A 16,747-nucleotide genomic window follows, 5' to 3' on the forward strand; every position below is an offset into this window, starting at 1 on the left:
TAAAAATAGTGAGATGTTATGCACTCTGATACGTTGGCATCCCAAAATCGAACTTCTTGATCCAAGCTCCCACTAGCAAGTATAGGTAGATGTAATGGATGGAGCCTAACCACACAAGACGTCCTCATATGGCCCATTAACACCCTTTAAGCGATGTCCAGTTTCACAATCGATTATCTTTACCGTGTGGTCACCGTGCACGGATGCAAGAATTTTTGTCTGGACTAAACATTGTTGAAATGGTAGACCTTGAATGACCATAACTCGCAAAACCACTTTAATAAATAATGTAACTTAAATCCTTTCATGCTTTTTTAATGTGCAAGACAAACTTATGGAAACTTTGGCTATGAAAGAAATGAGGGATGAATGCATGAATAGAGAGATGAGCTAATGATGAATGTATGCTTGTTATTATAAGAAAGGCAAACAAATACTGCATAACCTTGCCTTCTAGACTATTACTCTATTCCTTAATAAAGCTAAAGTGTTTAGATGACATGATGCAGTTGGGTGAAAAAATTTGGGGTATGACAACGGGTGTCAGTCGCTTGAACTTAGTTGAGTCTCATTGAGGGCCCGATATCCACCCGAAAGTCGAATCATACGAGCATGCGTGAACCCAGCCTGGCTTAGATGTAGGTCCGTTCGGGGATTTATGTTTTTTTGAATCCAAATAGTGATTGTTTGAGTTGCAAGAACTCTGTGACATGTTTTTATACATCGTGAATCTCCCTTAGACACTCGAGTCTTAGTTATCTTGTGTGAATGATACACAAGTAGTGAGAGACGAGGACTTGAATTAGGATTCGATTAGAAAACCTTAAAGAGCCAAATGAACCCATAAGATAGGGAACTCATTGAGATTATTATGTCACCCCATTATTGTTGTTACTTTTCAGGTATTGTTTGCAGGTTATAGTATGCGAGAGGAGCTGTATATAAATGTTTCGAGGAAAGCTTTTATTATGATCTTCTATTATGGAATTGTGTACAATGAAGATATTGTACATAGTTCTTAGATTTTATTCTTAGACTTTATTGTATAACATGTCTCTTTGATGTTTTTAGTTTGGAAATGTGTATATAATGATGCCATTAGGCACTTATGTTGTGACAGTACCAAAAATTAACACTTGTATGATATTATTCTAGATATATATTATACGGGTTATTACAGTTGGTATCATAGCAAGTCGATTCTCGACCTAGACTTGAAACGTCATAAGTAAATATATTCCTAACTCATATGTATGTTTAGCCAACATGGTTCTTAATATCACTATATGTAGTATTGGGCCTGATCAAACTAATTCTATATGCGTGGTAGGTAGGATCCTGATTGAGCGACCACGAGGACTCCGAAGTATTGGTGTAACTTTTGATTTAAGGGTAGGATCAAGCCAAGATTTAGAAAGTAAGCAAAAATAGATAGCTTAGTTGAAGTTTCAGTAGGAACTGTGATTCAGGTAATGTGGAATTGAAGAGTAGTGTGTGGTCGAAGTAATCCTGTAGTGCGAATGAAGTCGGAAAGTTGAGAATTCCTTTTGGATGAATTATCGAAATTTTGAGAAATATGTGAATCTGTTAGTAGAACAAGATTGACCCATTGTTATGGGATAAGTATTGTAAGTAATTCCATACAGTGAAGGGGAAATGACTTTTTTGTTGCATGTACGACATAAGGTCTAAAAGTGAGGTAGTGTATCGGTGTTTCAGCTTCTATGGTCACTAGGACATCTTGGAAGAACAGGAGTACTTCAGAGAATTGTTCAGAATGGTATCTTGTAAAAGGTTAATGGCTCGAGAGATAGGGAAGTTAAACGTATTTGTAAGGGTTTAAATTAGTGGTGAAGTATAAGAAGAGGTTCGATGATATGATTGTCTACTTAAGTGGAACACGTAGAAGATAAACAAGGTATACCCAGTCTTAGAAGGGAGACCGAGTTCAGGAAAATTTTTCAGAAGTTCAGTGTTAGTGAGAGACCATTATGGAATGATGAGTTACCTAAGGATCAGTTATAAGAGATTTGGGTCGAAGAGAGAACAAGCATTATAGATCAATAGAAGTTCTAGTGGGATTGGTTAAAGGAAATATGTGTTAAGGAAAAAGGGCAAGTAATTTGGATTCAAGAAATTATAGTGGAATGATTATGTAATCAGAATTAAGAGAATTACAATGGAATGTATAAACCTTGCCATGCAACTTCTCTGTGTAAAAGAGAAGTGAACACAAAGTTGGGAATAGTATAAACCTTGCCATGCAACTATCATAATGGAATGTATTTCAGACAAAGGGACTATGGAGTTATAAGGATTTCATTGAGGTTAAGATATAAGCATGTAGTTAATGATTTTCCATGTGCAGGAACTTCTAGAGGATAGAATGTAGTGGAGAAAGTTGAACCTCGGTATTAAGAGAAGTATGTGATAGTAGCATTATGATCACAAGTGTGTGTAATTGATTCCTTGTCTTGAGATGAATGCAAAGTAACACACTCTTTGTTGAGTAGTGAGTCTAGTGTTCTGAGGAGTTAAGTCTATGGTAAACAACGAAAGACAAGCGAAGACTGAGTATGGGGAATATGTGTAGAATGTGAGACAGACTGTGTCTTATGAACTCATGAGGAGACGATGAGGATTTGTACGTAGCACGTCATCTAAATAAGTAACCCTGATATGATTAATTGTGTAATGGGTAATTGGATTGGAGGATGATTCCAATCATAAGTGTATGGTAATATCAAGGTTCATCTTAAGTACATCTTGTTTGAGTTACAAGAGTAAGAGTGGCTTATTGGAAGTCCGGTTGTTATTTATCTTCTCGAGTAATTGGATTGGTTGACTTATTCATCAATGATCGATTTCACATTATTTTCTTCCAACTTCATCATTTTTATATAATAGGTGGATATTTTGACTTATAGGTGGATATTCCAACTTCAATTTTTTTTACCCTTTCATTTTATTCTATGTTTTTTTTCACTGTTTTATTTTTTTTAAATACTTTTTTTCTAGTACAAAAAAAATAAAACTTTTTTTTGTATTTTTATCAAAAGAATTAATGAAATAAAATCTAAAATAATAACATTTTAATATATATATATATATATATATATATATATATATATATATATATATATAATATATATATATATATATATATATATATATATATATATATATATATATATATATATATATATATGCATAAAAAAAAGAATTAAAAAAATTTATGCTCTTTAATGTGTTGATGATCTCAAGGAATTATATCTACATGACAATATCAAATTAAATTATTAAGAATCATTTCAAAAAATATTTTTTAATGATTAAGAAAATAAATTAATACTTTTAATATATTAATTAATAAAATTAAAGGATATTTATAGTGGGAAAGAGAATTTTTAAATAAATTTCAAAGAGAGAATTAAGCTCACATTTAAGTTTTAAAAAATTGATATAATGTAATATTATAAAATTTAATAAAATTTTATTTATTTTTAAGAAAAATGAATAGCTTAATTTACATACAAAAATAATTTTTTAAACATATATTAGAAGATTAAAGACTATAATTACATATATTCTAAATCTTTTTTCTTCTTCTTAAATTTTAGATTTATTATGGAGTTGATATTTGATGATATTTTGGATTGGTTATGTTACTCGTTTAATTATGATAAATTTTTTCTATTGTTTGAACAACATATCAAATAATAATGTTGTTGATTACTATAACAAAGAAATTTTTAATGATCATGGTTCTAAATGCATGTTGTTTAACAAAAAAAATTGATGGTCATTGTTCTAAGTGCACGTTGTTATGTTACTAATACAAAATTCTCATTTAATCTATAAGTTTTTTTGTTATTGTTATTTTAAAAAAAATCATAAAATATTGTTTTATTAAAAACAAATATATTTTTGAAATAATTACTATCCACCATATTTACCATTGAGTCTATAGTATCCCATATACACTTAAGTGCTTGCAGTATTGTTAGTTGAGACCAATAGAGTAACTTGCGGACTCTGAAGAGCTCATTTATTATTAAAAGAAAAAATAAATTATTAATAAGTACAAGAGGGGACATTTGGTAACATTAATATTTGGTTAATTGGTCAAGTAGTAAGAAAATATCATTGGAGATATCATAAAGAAAGAAGAAAAAGAAGAAAGAAAAAGAAGAAGAAAACGTGATGGAAGAAGGAAGAGGAAGAGAAGGGCTTGGGAGAAAAAGAAGAAAAGTCATGGATGATCATCTCATATTCATCATCATTCTCCATTTCCTTCACCAAACTTCATCATATTCTTCATGGTAAGGTGAGTTCTTAGATAGCTTTAGCAATTGGGGGAAGAAATTCATGTTAGGAAAGTTAGAATTTTGTGTTGTGTGTTATATGTTCATGACATGATGAAGTTGATGTTTTTCTTGCTCATATGTTATTATTGTGTTGATTCTTTGTTGTTGTTGTATGCATTTTATGTGTTTGATGCACTTCCATATGATTTGATGATGTTGTTGTTAGAGTGATGCATAATGGTGTGTTAAGTGGATCAAATCATGTGCATCTTGAACTCTATGAGTTGTTGTTGTTAGAAGTACATCAAATCATGTGCATTTTAATATATATAATATATATATATATATATATATATATCTATATATATATATATATATATATATATATTATATATATATATATATATATTATATATATATAATATATATATATATATATATATGCATAAAAAAAGAATTAAAAAAATTTATGCTCTTTAATGTGTTGATGATCTCAAGGAGTTATATCTACATGACAATATCAAATTAAATTATTAAGAATCATTTCAAAAAATATTTTTTTAATGATTAAGAAAATAAATTAATACTTTTTAATATATTAATTAATAAAATTAAAGGATATTTATAGTGGGAAAGAGAATTTTTAAATAAATTTCAAAGAGAGAATTAAGCTCACATTTAAGTTTTAAAAAATTGATATAATGTAATATTATAAAATTTAATAAAATTTTATTTATTTTTAAGAAAAATGAATAGCTTAATTTACATACAAAAATAATTTTTTAAACATATATTAGAAGATTAAAGACTATAATTACATATATTCTAAATCTTTTTTCTTCTTCTTAAATTTTAGATTTATTATGGAGTTGATGTTTGATGATATTTTGGATTGGTTATGTTACTCGTTTAATTATGATAAATTTTTTCTATTGTTTGAACAACATATCAAATAATAATGTTGTTGATTACTATAACAAAGAAATTTTTAATGATCATGGTTCTAAATGCATGTTGTTTAACAAAAAAAAATTGATGGTCATTGTTCTAAGTGCACGTTGTTATGTTACTAATACAAAATTCTCATTTAATCTATAAGTTTTTTTGTTATTGTTATTTTAAAAAAATCATAAATATTGTTTTATTAAAAACAAATATATTTTTGAAATAATTACTATCCACCATATTTACCATTGAGTCTATAGTATCCCATATACACTTAAGTGCTTGCAGTATTGTTAGTTGAGACCAATAGAGTAACTTGCGGACTCTGAAGAGCTCATTTATTATTAAAAGAAAAAATAAATTATTAATAAGTACAAGAGGGGACATTTGGTAACATTAATATTTGGTTAATTGGTCAAGTAGTAAGAAAATATCATTGGAGATATCATAAAGAAAGAAGAAAAAGAAGAAAGAAAAAGAAGAAGAAAACGTGATGGAAGAAGGAAGAGGAAGAGAAGGGCTTGGGAGAAAAAGAAGAAAAGTCATGGATGATCATCTCATATTCATCATCATTCTCCATTTCCTTCACCAAACTTCATCATATTCTTCATGGTAAGGTGAGTTCTTAGATAGCTTTAGCAATTGGGGGAAGAAATTCATGTTAGGAAAGTTAGAATTTTGTGTTGTTGTTGTTATATGTTCATGACATGATGAAGTTGATGTTTTTCTTGCTCATATGTTATTATTGTGTTGATTCTTTGTTGTTGTTGTATGCATTTTATGTGTTTGATGCACTTCCATATGATTTGATGATGTTGTTGTTAGAGTGATGCATAATGGTGTGTTAAGTGGATCAAATCATGTGCATCTTGAACTCTATGAGTTGTTGTTGTTAGAAGTGTTTGGGTATGGTTAGAATGGAAGAAAAGTTATACATATTGGAAAAATTGAGTTTTTAGGTGAAAACGTTCAGCATTGGTCGACACATACGGGTTTAGGTCGACCTATTGCAGTTTTTCTTCAGCATAGATTGACACATAACTTATTTAGGTCGACCTATGGAGGTTTTTCTTCAGTAGAGGTCGACACCCACACCTCAATATTGAACCCTGTAACCTATGTTCTTCAGGCCGCCATTTATAGGTCGACCTAAGATGTTTATAGTTCAGCACATTGCTTTCATAGATCGACTTATAGACTTAATTCTTTGGAAAAAATGGAATTTACCACAAGTAGGGGTCGAACCTAGGACTTCCTTGTCATGGTGTATTCCTTACCACTAGGCTAAGGCTTTTGTGTTGAATAGTTGTGTAATGAATAATGTTAACCTAATTCTTGAATTAAGTTAGATGTAAAATAATTAGAGTTTCGTAACTCCGTTTAACGCACAGACAGATGCGTTGGAAAGCTATTTCAATGATATATTATATGGTGAAGTAAAAACATGATTTTATGTAAATGATTTCTAGGATAATGAGGATAAACTATTATGTACGTGAAGCGGGGTTTTCGTTACCTTTAGGTTTATTGACTAAACCAAAAGTCAACATACAATTCGAGTCGCCACCGCACTTTTATTTGTCCAAAGGAAAGGCTAAAAAGTGAACAAAAGACAAGTAAGAAGTTTTTCAAATCAAAAACTAATAAAAATGTCAGAGATCTTTGGTAAGGGGGTTCGTTATGAAATAGGAAGGTTTTACGCACCCAAAACATCCTTAGTACTCTAAGGGAACCTCTTTTTGCAAATATGTGGTGTAGGTTTGTATTTGTGAAAAGATTTATGCAAAAGATTGGAGGGATGAGAAAAGAATAGATTATATTTTCAAATTTTGTTGTTTGAATGGATGAACCCATTGCCTACGTACCATCACAAAGGAGGATCAAAACCTCGTAGTTCGGGGTAAAAATTTCAAATATTGGTGAATTGATTTTAATCAAAAGCCTTAAGGTCTTTTATTATCAAAGGGAGAAAACTCAACCTAAACCAACAATCCACCATGTGAGGAAGGCTTCAACATGCTAGTGAGGGGTTAACCCTATAATAAGCATGGAAGGCTTATAATCCAACACTAAGGATGAGGTGAGATTTACATCAACCACTATGATAACTTAAACCTATGACTAATGTTTTTGAAAAGATTTTAACAAGTGGCCATTGGAACCACAAAACAACTTGAAATGAGTTATATTTACAAGTTAGATTTACTTATAAAATGAGGCCAAAGTTGGATTAAAGTTTATTTACAATGAGTGTTTATGAAAATGGTTTTGAAAAGTCAAAGGCCTAAGGCCTAGGTTTCTAATTTGAAATAAAGTTAAAGTTTGAAAATGATTTTTGGCTTGGTTAGAGTGGGGAGAAGAGAGAAGGGCTATTCCTAAAGCATACAAAGATAAGAGGGAAGAGAAAACCCTTGGAGTTCCTTTTCTTGAAGTCATAGAGATGACTCAAGATGCTCCTTTCCTTTGGACTTAGCACATAACAAGCAATCAATAATTGAATTCAAGCTCATAGGATCTCCATTTGGCTTGGCTCTTAACTTGGCTACTCATGACAATGGTCCTCTTTTCACAAGCTTAAGATGGGATCCCTATCACACAAAAGCAAACATCAAAAAGTTCACAACACAATAAAGGGAATGGACAAAGAATAAGTTTGAGGACAAGTCCTTTGAGGTCAACTTTCAGTTTTAGCATTCTAAAGGCATGAGGCCTAGTTGCTCTTCAACAAATTTTGCATTCTAAAGGCATGAGGCCTAGTTGGTCTTGAACTCCTTTAAGCATAGGTAAATCCTAATTCTAAGTCCTTTCTCCTTTTGCATCTGGGTTCACATCAAAACAAGCACAAAGCAACACAAAATAGCAATATATTTATGTACAATAATGGGCTCAAATGAGGAAAAGAAAAATGACATACATAAAATATGTGCTCAAGTGAGCAAAGATGAAAATCAAGATGAATAATGAGCAAGAAATAAATGACATTAAAAATAAATGGTAAGAATTTAAAACCTCAAATTAAAGTTAGTAGTTAGTAAGGTTCTGTTAGCTTGTCATAAGACAATGTAGTGCTATGTTAAGCAATCGTAAGTGGACTAATGTAGTAGTCACACCTATCTGAGGCCGGTCAATAAGAATATGGGCAAAGAACACAAGTTAGAGATCATGACTAGTAAGCCAAGCTCCATAAACTTGCCATGCCAAACAAAAGGGGAAGGGCCTTGTATTGACTTTTGGTTATTTGCTTGACCAAGAAGTAACCTATCTTTGACATAAAATAACTCACTTGATCATGGATCAAATTGAGTTTGGTTTGGATCAAAGAAGGTTAAACTTCTTATTTCTCAAGACCAACCTTAAGACTTTAACTCATTGGCCATTGAGGGAAAGAAAGGGATGAAGATGAAAGGGAGGGGGTAAGAAGATAGCAACCAATCCCAATTGATCAAGGGATAACTCATCCTTGATCAAATTCATTCATCTTTCTAGGTGATGATCCTTAAGGATTTCAAACCACAAGATTCAATGAATTTGATCAAAGTTGAATTAATTCAACCTCAATCTACACCAAACAGAAGAGAAATGAAGATAACAAGTCAAGAAGTCCATAATATTTTTTTGGTATTTTTTAAATTAAAAGAAAATACAAATAAACATAAACAAACCAAAGTTGAACCTCATATTCAACTCAAAATAACTTCAATTAGTCCAATTTAATTCTCATAGGTCCAACATAGTCAAACAAACTTTGATTAATTTTCTCACAAATTTTTGAAATCAGAAAGTAATTAAAATCAATTAAAAACAACCAAAAATAGCATCATAGGAATTAAAATCTCAAATAATCTCAAAACAATCAGGAAATTGTTGAGACTATTTTTTATTGACTTATCATGATCCATAGATGCTATGAAAATATTTTTGTACTTTTTAAAAGTCAGAAAGTATTTTAAAATGAATTAAAATCGTTAAAAAACCAAGTAATTCATAACAAATATCAAATGAAGTCACAAAAATAATTAAAAATCAAAATATGAAACTAGATTTTTCAAGAAATTTTTTGGAGTTGCTCTCATATTTTTATGACTTCAAATGAATTTTTAATGAATTTTTGAAAATGAAATGAATTAACAGAAAATAAAAAGAAAATAGAAATAAGCGAAAAAAGCTCAGCCACATGAAGCGCTTCATTAATTGACGTGGCACAACGCAATGGTTTAGATCTGAGGAAACACGGTGCACTCAAGTCAAACGCGCCACAAAACGAATTAAATGAAGTAATTAAAATGAATGAAGAAGATTAGATCATGGAAACAAGATTCAAGGGCCAGGGAGTGACATACGTGGTGGTGGTGGTGGAAACCACCGTCTTCTCCGGCGAAGCACACAAACTCTGACCACATTTGCATAGAAATGAAACTTAATGAAAATTAAAAACAAGGCCATGGAAATGAAGCTCTTGTGATGGGGATCATCACTATACCAATGTATTTCCCTCACTCTTCCTATATTGAGAGAAAGATGAAGGAGAAAATCATGGTGTCCACTCGGATTGCTCATGAAATGATAAATTGAATGCATCACAAGCTTGCCTCAAGTATGAGGACTTCAGAGAACCACAAAAACACAAGCAAACTACATTGAATTAGGAGTTTCAGATCCAAAAAGTTTGAGATTATACCTTTGAATTGATGAACTTCTGGCCATGAATTCTCCAAGATCTTTGCTCCTCTTTGATCCTTGAGTGTAACGGAAGTGATTGGCTAAGGAATCTGTCTTTAAAACTCAGCTAATGATGCTGAATTTCAAGCTCGAAAATATGAAAAATTATGAGGGATTCCTTTAGTGAGGGCTATGGTATCAGTTCTGCAACACTTGGGATCTCCAAAAGGTTGAGAAATGAAGCTCATGAAGGTGTTATTTATAGCTGAATGTGGCTGATCACACACTTTGTTCATGTGCATGAGAATTTAAAATTTGATTGCATGGGCCTGTGTGGACGTGTGGAAGGCCCATGGATGAATGCAAAAGCTTGCTGATATCATGTAGAGGGCAATTGGTCGTGCACATTGGAATGAAACAACTTGCGTACCAAGTTATAACATAAAAATATCAAAATGCACATGAATGAAAATAAATTCGTATCTCCCAAATGGTAGACCCCAAGGACTATTATGAGTGATGGTTGGAAATCTCTAGAAATAAGGAACAAAAGTTATGTTGGGCAAAAAATCATTTGGCATGTGCAAATTGATCAAAACTGGCTGGGAAAATTCAAGTACAAAATATGTTCAAATCATTCTGAAAAAGTTCACCAAAAGAAAGCTTAATCAAACCCCTCTGTCCTCATGATTAAAGCTTCAAATGAGAAAATCTACAACATCAAAGTTGTATATATTTTTCAAGGTGGTCGATCTAGACTCAAAGTTTGCATCATTTGGATTTTCTATGACAAAGTTATGGGCATTTGAAGTTGGGTACTTTTTCAAATTCAATGAATTAGGTCCAAGATGACCTATAATGTTTTGTATTATCACATGTATTTATTTTAGGATTATGAAATTTTATCCAACATAACATTTTCAGTAGACATCTCAAGCTTTCCAATTCCTTTGATATCACCTCAAAATCATAAACATTAAGGAAGTTATGCCCTTGGTAAGTTGACCCAAAATTAGGGTTTCAGTCAAAATGACCTATAATGTTTTGAAATGAATGATGACCCTCCAAGTTTCAAATGGATTTTTGATGAACATGAAAGTTGTTCATATGGTTATTAGGAACACATTTTCTCTTGGGACCATCTTCATTTGACAAACACACCAAAAATTGTATCTCATTGAACCTCAACTTAGTCAGATGACTTGATTGGTCAACTTTTCAAGGCCAAACTTCCAATCTTGATTAATAAATGATTGAGGGGCCTCAAATAGGTTGATATTGCTTCATGGGCAAGGCACAATCAAAGCATAGTGAAATTAGGGCTTCCTTGGGAAACAATCTTCAAGCCCTTTGGATTATTTTGATCAAATTGGCAAATTGAGATACTTGGGAGACTTATATGATGATTAGGAACTTTGTGGACCATTTTAATGCTTTTTCTCTTCTTCATCTAGCCATTTCATTGGGCTTAGGATCCTCCTAGGAGCATTGTGGAGCACATGATCACTTGAGCTTCAAAACAAAAAGAGTTAGTGACATATTTTTGTGCTTTTGGTTAGTAATCAAATAAGAAAAGCAATAATATACAATACAAGCATGCTTGGTGATCTCAACACACTCAAACAAGTCCCAACCATAGGGTTAAGAAGCCAAACATGCTATGATCCTTGAGGCAATGCACTTGTGCAATAACATGATGCCATGAGGGATCTTAGGGTCAAAATTAGGGTCTTACATATGCCCCTATTTAAGGTCATTCTTGCCAGAGATATGAAGGTTAAAATCTTCGTTTCGACGAGATAGAATGAGCTTAAATAATAACAAAGAGACGAATTTTGGTCCCTAAGAGACCTCATGATGCAAATGTAGGTATGCAAAAATAAAATCTTCACGGTGAATGATTACCACAAAGGAAAAGAAATCGGGAGAAACTCAAAAAATCCATAGGAGTAATACACTCACTAGGGAGATAGAGACTCTGGGGGAAATAAGGTAAAAATGCGTGAGAAGGTCACGACTTGAAAACTTACTGGGAGACACTAAGGGATTCCACGAAAATAAATAGATGGAAAGACTCGAGTTGATGCAAAGATGCATGTACTGGGGAATATGCCAATACAGCAAAACTATCCATAAAGGATACATCGGATAAAAAATCCAGACTCAGACTGGGATGTCCACAAAGGACTCTGCTGAGGAAGAAACAACGAGATATTACCGGCTACTGGGTAATAAACTGAAAAAGAGACATGTTATCAAAACACCGGTTATTGGGTGAGAGAACAATATGCTCAGGGAGAAAGAATATCTAAGACCGGTATAAGGGTGAAAGACATCAATCATCCGAAACATCTGAGGAGGACCCAAAAGGCACATCTCAACTCAGGAAAATCTGACTCCACAGGGGACAAAAAGGTCATAATAGGGAGAAGAAGGAAGGAACACCAGGGATACCGGTTACTGAGTATATAATAGGTGACCCAACAGGCGTGAATTGGGAACATCCAAGACACTCATCATCCGAAAGGAGGGCTGAAAAAGCAAACTCAACTTACAGGATGGACATTCGATTCCACAAGGAAATACAAATCTTACTCGATCGGGGAAGAAAAAGACTTCGACTGAAGAGCGCATGAGATATATTATCTACTACCATTATATGGGTAAAAGCGTAGATAACATACTCGCATGGAAGATTATCCACAACCGGATACTGGGTTAATAAAGGATAAATTGACTGAAAAGAAAGGACATCGGGATACCGTTTACTGGGTATAAAATGATGACCAATCAGAAGGAGAAACAATCATTACCAAACAAATGTAAATGAAAGATGACTCGCTAGGGGTGAATTGCCTGACAAAAGCAATTATCCAAGAGATATATCACCGGTTACTGGGTGGCATACTCAAAAACGAAGGAATATCAATACCGGTTACTGGGTAAAGATAACCAACAAGGAGGGGATTACATCTACCGGTTACTGGGTAGAAAACCACAGAAATAGGACTTACAACTACCGGTTACTATGTAGAAGGCCACAAGATCCGTTGGGGAAAGGATGAACAATTACTGGTTACTGAGCAATTGATCAACTGAACCACAGGGAACTGCAGGGGATAACAAGAAAGGAATCAATCTAAGAACAAGCTAGAAATACACAATCAAACAAGACTCAACCCGATGAGGTTATAACTTAGGGGAGCAATTCCATACCAATACACAACTGGGGAGGAAACTGAAACAATAATCATCCACGAGGACATTAAATCAGTGGGGAAGGAAAGATAGACACTTTCTGCCTATGGGGCTGACTCTATATGGAGAGATCAGACACAAACATCTGCTTGGGGAAGAACATTTCACCAGTAGCAGGAGATAACAAGCAAAGATATATGGCAAAGAATGCATCATGAATATCTGAATGCAATGATTATGCATGTATATGCATGATTTGTGTATGATTAATGCTGACAAACAGACATATCTAACACAAACAAGTCCGAGAATCACGAACAGACACTCGACAAACATCTCGACAAGAAGGGCAAAGCCTACTGGAGAACTCAGCTTGGGAACAACCCGAGCAGGATGAAAATAAATCATCGGGGATATTAAACATATCCCAAAGCTACACTCACTGAGGATACAAATAAGATGTATTCAGGAGCAGTGAAAGAAGATGATCAAACAGAGGAACCAACTCTGGTGGGGATCATCTTTGGAATAAAAATAAACAAGGGAAGACTTTAACCATAGTTGGGAATTGGCAAAGTCAAAGCTTCCAACTGTGGGAGATAACACTCTGCACAGGAAAAGTCTTCCAAGAGCAAACAATCTTGACATAAGGAAGATGCAGAAGAATCTGTCGGGGAGTTTCCATCAACTCTCCTGGGAACAGGTGGTTTAAATAACAATAAGATCCGCCGGAGAAGAAACTCTACTGGGGAAGCTTATCAAGGAATGATGTAAAACTCCATGGGGAACAACCACCAATCAGATGTACACCAATCAAAACACTCCCTTCTATCTGCTGGAGAGGAAACCCTGCAAAGGGGAAAAATAGCATTTTTCTCCACTGGGGAAGGAAATAAACATCTTCACCACCATCTCTCAATGCTAGAAGAAATCTTCAGACTCGGAGGAGATACAAACATCAAACTCTGATCTGGCAACCCTACTAGGGACAAGCTGCAAATGCTCTCGAGGGAACTTCCCTGGCTGGGGAAACTGGAAATGAATCCATCAACCACAAGCAACATATCGGGGATACTTCTCTTCAAAATAAATGAAATGGGGAAAAAATCCCTTCAACAATTGCGCTAGGCAACTTCCTGCTGAGAAAACAATTATCTGGAAAGATTGCTCTGCAGGGAACACAAGCTTACTCTGCTGGAGATTCTTACTCAGGCTGGGGAAAGACAAACTTCCTCGTGAGTAGACAGTCAGGATGATGAGACAAGGAATATTCTCAACTCAAAGCATATCAACTTTTATCAATTTGTAAGGGATTTTAGGTCAGTCTACATAAGGGATGATAACTTAACAAATGATAAAAAACAAATGCTAGTGCCTGATATAGAGGGATACACATCTCTAAAAGATCGAGGCAAAAATTGGAAGCGAAGGGATCATTCACAGATCAATCACATACCAAACATGGATCGCTAAAACTCCACGGGAGAAACTAATATACGTACGCAACAAACTATTGGGAATGCGTTGGATGAGAATCCAAGAATCCTGCCAGGGGAAAGTAATCCATAAGACAAATCAATCCACTGCCATCAAGAAGAACTTCTCATACCAGACTCTCTGGGAAGCTGATGATGTATTATTCTTTCTGCACTCGCTGGGGAGACAACTGAAAGTTGATGAAGAGGATACAAGGATCAAGAATGCCAGAATATGAATGAATGTCTTACCCTTTGGTGATCATACTATCCTTGGGAAAGCACTGAGGACATTCCACTTATCCTTTCAGTCATTGTGAATGTTCACTTTGTTTAAAAATAGTTTATTTATGAAAACTTTATTTGTTTAAAACAATGATACTCATCAATTAAAAACATGCAAACATTTGTTAAACAGAAACAAATAAGAGTGCAAAGAATTGGATAAAGGCTCAAATTTATTTAAGAGAATGGTAGTCCGCAAATGGAGAGACTCCATGGATCTTTACAAATTTGAAATTGGTGATATACATGGAAAAGGGCTACATTGAACATAATGATCGTTTCTCCACCAACTATGAATCCACCGTATTCGAAACTTCAGTTGATGATGACTGAGCGAGAATCTTTGACAGATGACAGTTGTAGAACAAAGTCTTGTCAGGATGCAGTTACTTGCCAAATCCCTAATTTTTGCCTAGATTGACCCAGGGTGAGGTACTCAATCTAGCGGGATATATACATTCATTTTTTTTCATGTCTCTAAATTTTTCCTGGACCGCCCTTTCGGGTTTTCAATCCACCGAGACGCTCGTTTTTGTCTAAGTCGCCCTTTCGGGTTTTCAACTTAGCAAACTGTTCTGTTTTTATTTTTAGGCGAAGTATTTCTTGACTACATCTGAATTCACAGGACGAGGGAAATCCTCCCCATCCATAGTTGTGAGCAACAAAGCACCGCCTGAAAAGTCTCTCTTAACAATGTATGGACCTTCATAGTTTGGAGTCCACTTGCCTCTAGAATCAGGAGCGAAAGACAAGGCTTTCTTGAGTACGAGGTCACCTTCTCGGAACACACGAGGCTTGACCTTTTTATCAAAGGCTTTCTTCATCCTTTGTTGATATAACTGACCATAGCACATGGCAGTTAATCTCTTCTCTTCAATCAAATTCAGTTGGTCATAACGACTCTGAACCCATTCAGCCTCAGTCAACTTGGCTTCCATCAAGACTCTCATTGATGGGATCTCGACATCTACGGGGAGCACAACCTCCATGCCATATACAAGGGAGAAAGGGGTTGCCCATGTTGAAGTGCAGACGGATGTACGATAGCCATGCAAATAAAATGGCAGCATCTCATGCCAATCTTCGTATGTAACAACTATCTTCTGAATAATCTTCTTGATGTTCTTGTTAGCAGCTTCAACAGCCCCATTCATCTTCGGTCTATAGGGAGAAGAATTATGATGTGTAATTTTAAACTCACTACACAGTTCCTTCATCATCTTATTGTTCAAGTTAGATCCATTATCAGTAATGATCTTGTCTGGCACACCATATCGGCAATAGAGTTGGTTCTTGATAAACCTCACAACTACCTTCCTGGTCACATTTGCATACGATACCGCTTCAACCCACTTGGTGAAGTAATCAATGGCTACGAGAATAAAACAGTGACCGTTCGACGCCTTAGGCTCAACCATACCAATCATGTCAATTCCCCACATGGAGAAAGGTCATGATGAGGAAATAACATTCAGAAGTGTCGGGGGAACATGAATCTTATCCGCATAAATCTGATACTTATGGCATTTCTTCACAAACCTGCAGCAATCAGACTCCATTGTTAGCCAATAATGGCCTGCTCTCAACATCTTTTTCGCCATGGCATGTCCATTGGAATGAGTACCAAATGAACCCTCAAGGACCTCAGTCATTGACAGGTTTTCTTCGTGTCTATCCACACATATGAGCAAAACCATGTCAAAATTCGTCTTGTAAAGCACATCACCATTAAGGTAGAAACTACCAGATAATCTCCTCAAAGTCTTCTTATCTTTAACAGATGCCTCAGGCGGGTAAGTCTAACTTTGAAGAAAACACTTGATATCATAGTACCATGGCTTATCATCTTTCACCTCCTCAACTCCAAACACGTGAGTT

Source organism: Lathyrus oleraceus, chromosome 6 (genome assembly GCF_024323335.1).
Source record: "Lathyrus oleraceus cultivar Zhongwan6 chromosome 6, CAAS_Psat_ZW6_1.0, whole genome shotgun sequence".
Classification (NCBI taxonomy): Eukaryota; Viridiplantae; Streptophyta; class Magnoliopsida; order Fabales; family Fabaceae; genus Lathyrus; species Lathyrus oleraceus.